The following is a 5,493-nucleotide window of genomic DNA, read 5'->3' on the forward strand; positions in this document are numbered from 1 at the left end:
AAGAATTTTAGCAAAATGTTGCTGATTTTGGTTAAATAAATCATTTATTTCAAAGAAATTTTTATTTATTATTTTTGTAAATTTCTGGAAACCGATTGAAACCTGTGATTGAAATGGTTTCGGTATCATTCCTTTTCAGGTCAAGATAACGGTTACGGTTTCGGTTTCGGTTTTGAAAAACGAAACGGTTTTAAACGGTTACGGTTTCGGTTTGGGTTTCGGTTTCATTCCTTGGTTTAAACTCATTTGCCAAAGCTTAAAGCTATTTGCTAAAAGTTAAAATCCATTTGCCCAGAGTTTAATTTTGTTTGCCAAAAGTTTAACTTAATGTGACAATCCTACATTAGATATATACATGCAAACAAATTTATTTTTTTATATTGTACTTACTATTCAACATAGACGACGGCCCAATACCACCGGTCACTATCACAACATTGCCGCTGACCACAGTGCCGCCACCTTTCCCACTTTCGTTGCCACTGCTACGGCTACCGCCCCTGCTGGTAACACTAGCGGATGCTGTAGTATAACCACCTCCTTCTTTTTCATAGTTATCGCTGACAGAGTTGTTGCCTGACACAATAATTTTGCTTGTTGAGCCTCCCGCCATTGCCGGGAGCACTAGAAGGGCTCCGATGAAATACCAAGTGCTCATCAACTTGCTGATTTTTTGGCAGAGTCCGCACAGTACACCGATTCGTAGCAATACATACATTGGTGTTGGGTCATTACTCAACCTCGTGCTGACTTCCTTGTGTTGCCAATGATTTTTATACGACTCTCTCGTACTTTGTGATTAAGAAAATAATTGGGATAGTGTGCCTGTTGAGAAATATATATACTAACATTGTACAATATGTATGTATATGCACATATTTATTTACAGAAGTAGTTATACAATTTAGAAATGCCGCAAAGGGTGCCCAGAATTCGAGTTTTGCGAAGATTGTTTTCATAACCCGAAAAATTACTTCTAAAGCTGAGATCCCACGATTGCCGTAATACACCAATTATTGCCTCATTTCATGACCCAATCGTGTGATTTCACAATAAATTGACTCATGTGGCAAAAAAGGCCGATATTGTGCTTACTGTGCCTGGCTACGCGAGTATAGTCCAGCGAGTCACATCAGTATTTGAATTACGTTTTCGAATTGCACCTATGAATTGTATTGAATTGAATTGTATTTTAATGAATTTCACCTTTTTTGAATTTAAAATGTATATACATCCTACATATATAAACATGTTATGCGTGAATAACACCAGTTATGTTGTAAGGCGTTGGCAACGCGCTTGCGCGTACATCACAAAAAGCTGACAGGTGTGCAACCCTGTTATTTTTGCTTTGACAATCATTGTTTTTATTTTCTCTCACGTCGAATTGTGCGGTTGCCTTTGCCTCGAAACTTGGAATTCTTATCTATATATCTATATCGCTATATATTTCGCGAACGTTTACAAGCATTTAAAAAAATATAATTTGTGCACCATTTTTGAAATAAACGCTCGGTCCTGCGCGACGAAACACTTACCAAAATCCCGTCGTGTTTTCATTCGCAAAGTTTGTGTTTTACATAAGGGCCGACTCGTGTATTCCGCGTGGCCCCAGCAAACGGATATCGATCGCCGTAAATCCCGTAGCAACCGCCTTACCGCCAGCAAGCCAACCACATCGCCAGCAGTCACTTCATCGTCCGCAGCCTTTTCATCGCCGGCACCTATCTCCCATTCAGCGCACCACCGGCGCCAGCAGCTATACCGCCAGCAACTCCGCGTTCAACTCTACTCTCTACAGTCCATCGCAAGCAATTTAACAGAGACCTAACGAAGGTCATCACCCAGCCGCTGCATGTTGTCATCCAGCATCCCGAGATTCCCTAGGGCACAAACACTGGTCCTTCGTCGCCTAAAAAGAGCCAGCACCGAGGGAATACACCACCACTAAAGAAAAGGTATCCCTAAGAAATCGTAAGTAAGAATCTGAATTGCTTACTAACCCCATTTAATCATACAAAAAGTGATAACCAAAATCGCACATACATACATAAATTTTTGTTCTTCAAAGAAAAATCGCATAAATTTTATAAAAACGGTGCTTTCATTCCGCTACAAAAATTTTCTGTACATATATATGTACATTTCTTTTTCTCGATTTCCCGCCAAAATATTAAACGGTTCGCGATTAGCCGGTATATAATATATATATAAAACATACATATGTACATACACAGCTCTCGTAGTTACTCATTCCTTTCTTCTCCTTCTCAATGTAAAATAATAACTAACTACTGTGTATATGCACATACATATGTATGTTCACAGTGCATATTTATGCGAATGCCCGCTTAAAAAATTTTAAGAAAACCTATTCTCACATAAATGTATTTGAATCTGCTTCACGCAATATTTTATATAAAGTACAATTAAAGAAGTACTGGGCAAGTTTCCCCGGGAGTACATTATTAAAATACATATATATACTAACCCAATCTCAAGTACTAGTAGACATTCACATATACACTTTTACATAATTTTATATAAGTATTTACATAATACCATTAGTGCGGTACACACATAATTATATATATATATATATTACATTAGTGCAGCTCGGTGATAACCATAGGCGGGGCCAAAAAACATTTTTCTTTGTGGTAAAAGGTCACACCCAACGCCCTCCGGTATAATAATAAAGTGGATACAGTGGTACATACCACTAAAAAAATTAAAAATTTTTTAACACCACTTAATTTTTCCCGAACTATTCAAAAGATTAAGTAATCTTTAATTCTAAAAGAAAAAACTCTTTCCGTGATCCCAGCGACCATCCCCAGAGCGAAATTGTGGTTTGCAATTAATCGGCGAATAATACCCCATTAAAAAAAAAATAAAAATTTCTATACACATATAGATATCGAACCCCTCTCTTTGCGCTCACCCACAATAACTTTAATTTAGACCGGCAATACAATTTTTTTTCTCTACTCTCTTTGATCTCCGTCCCGTAAATAAAATTTAAAGTTATCTCGTTAATGCTTGCCGCACCTCATAGTGACGCTAAATCTAAAAGTTCAAAAATGAGTGATGATGAGAAGCAACAAGGAACTTCCGCTGAATCTCAACGAGGTACGCGTGCAAGCGGAAGGTCCAATAAGAAACCCAAGGAGTCAGTCGTTGCCCCTAAATTTATCTCTGAGACAGACAATTCAATGGATTACTGTACCCGATTCAGTACAACTCAAATCCAATGCTGAGTCAGCACTAAAAATTAAAGACAAGAACATTGATAATTTTTGGAATCGAGTCCAGAGCGCATATGATTTAGTAGTAGAGACTGAGGACCAAGACCTTCCTGAGGATTTCAAAGCCTCCGCGTATAATAAATACAGGTCATGTCTCATAACGTATGAAGATACGAAATCCCAGATTGGTGATCAACTCCTGCTTCTTAATCAAGCAAGAAATACCACGCCTACTCCCAGTATTTCTCAACCCCAGGAAAACTCTAGCTTCGGCTTAAAGGTCCCACCGTGCGATACGGAAACATTTTATGGGGGTTATGAGCAATGGCCGTATTTTCGTGACATGCTCACGACGGTATCACGGCGCACGGCAGTGCGCGCGAGTGACGAAAGCAGCAACAGTAGCATGCTGAAATGACTCGCTTATATATACCCGAGATTTGGAAGTTTTTATCCAGACGTCCAATCGACATGTTTGAGATATCGTTGAAAAGGTCTTGCAGAGTGTGTCCAGAAAATATATTCAAGCTTCGTAAACGACTAACCGGATTCTTAACAATTAGGCTAAAGTGTTGCGAAACAAATAAAGTTTTTTTCTTTTGCCGGTTTAAGGGGGCATGTGGGCACACCCAATATATTTAGTGTTATTTTATAGGCCAATACCTTTAAAACGGTACCTTACATATTAAGTTTCGGCTACTAGTTGGAAAGATATAGAGGTAAATGTGTTTTGGTTCATGTCTCCACTACGAGATGCTTTGGTATGTATGTGGCGTCTGTACGTACCCTCATTTAATTTTTTTCAAACTTTAAGGAATTAAAGTACACAAAAAAATAAGAAGGTTTTGTTCCAGGATGTTTTGATTCGTATGCCTGTGTGGGCGTGGCTGCTGCCTGAAATTCGAAAAACGGCAATTTTTTAAACTACCACTGAGGTCGCACTACTCAGTCCATGTCATTGATGTGATTCAGTAGAAGGGTCTTCAAACAAGCTATCTAACGCTATCTTTTGTGTTTATAAAATATAAATACGCCATAACGTTATCGCCTGAAAATTAAAAATCGGGCTGCTGAAAATAGAGATTTCTGGCATTTCCTCAAAAACTGGTCAGTCGATTCTATTCTATGTTTCCATGAGTCTAGCCCAAAACCTTAGCTTTCGTCTGGTATATAGCTTATATCTGGGAAAACTCTCGTTGTGGAGATATTGCGATTCAAATTGAAAAAATGTCGCTCCAAAAAGAGTCAAATGGTTAAAAATTAACATATCCATCTAATTTGGTTACTTTAAGATATAAAAATAACATACCCAGTTCCCCGAAAAAATCGCCCATTCCCCGATTGCTACTTAAACCGAAATTCCCAGCAAATCGGGGAATTACCCGCGAGTTGACAAGTTGAAGGATGCAGCTGTGCTAATCACTTCGTACATGCCTTGGAAACCACAATTTGTGTGTATTTTAGAGTTTTTTTCAGTCACATGCCGAAATTGTAACATTCTTCCCCATTTTAATTGTAGGTATGTACACAGTATTTAACTATGCTACATGGGTTTATCACCCGCACTTAACCTCCCTGGTATTTACCTATAGTTGTACATAAATATTTATGTATGAATGCATTTAGTTCACCCAGTGTGCCGCTACTACTTACATACATATGTATAAATTGCCACTGAGCAAAACTGCTTGAGAAAAAATCATTAGTTTAATAGCACGAGAGCAACACCGTACACGTGATAGAAGTAAAACTTCTTAAAAAAAGCACATGTGTGCGCCCCACACCCAGTAGAAATCTTAACAACAATTAAACTACGAGGCAATCAGGCAATCAGATGAATACAGTTGTTTATTGTATCCAAAGTTGGTACCAAGTTGATAAGTTTACATCATTTCTCATATTTATTTTTTATTTTTTCGAATACATTCATCCTTGATATCATCATATCCTTGATCATCCTTTTTCACTTTATTCCGTATTCGAAAAACTATGTGTTTCAATGGACACATCGATTTGAATACATAATTTAGATTTAGAGAATATTTTTAGCAATTTACTTGAGAAAAATAAAACATTTAGTTTATTGTTTGTATTTTCGTCGATTTTAAATTCGCTACCCCAAAATAATTGATATCAAATAAAACACCTCTTTGAGGTAAAATTTTCGAGTGACGAAAGCTGAACTAGAAACACAAAATTTATGATATCAATTTCGTGACGAAAATTATACGCATTTTTTAACTGC

The 5,493-nt window shown here is 37.5% G+C and overlaps 1 long non-coding RNA gene across 1 annotated transcript in view; it reads right to left on the reverse strand.

Moving 5' to 3' along the window:
- Positions 1–393: 393 nt before the first annotated feature.
- LOC108358618 (uncharacterized) overlaps positions 394–5,493 on the reverse strand; it is a 91,216-nt gene continuing 86,116 nt past the window's right edge. Inside the window, exon 3 of the long non-coding RNA XR_001846801.1 lies at positions 394–825. This is a non-coding gene — a long non-coding RNA (uncharacterized LOC108358618). The remainder of the gene's footprint in view (positions 826–5,493) is intronic.

The sequence above is a fragment of the Rhagoletis zephyria genome, unplaced genomic scaffold (assembly GCF_001687245.7).
Source record: "Rhagoletis zephyria isolate East Lansing unplaced genomic scaffold, Rhagoletis_zephyria_1.1 Rzeph_scaffold_00276, whole genome shotgun sequence".
NCBI classification, from domain to species: domain Eukaryota; kingdom Metazoa; phylum Arthropoda; class Insecta; order Diptera; family Tephritidae; genus Rhagoletis; species Rhagoletis zephyria.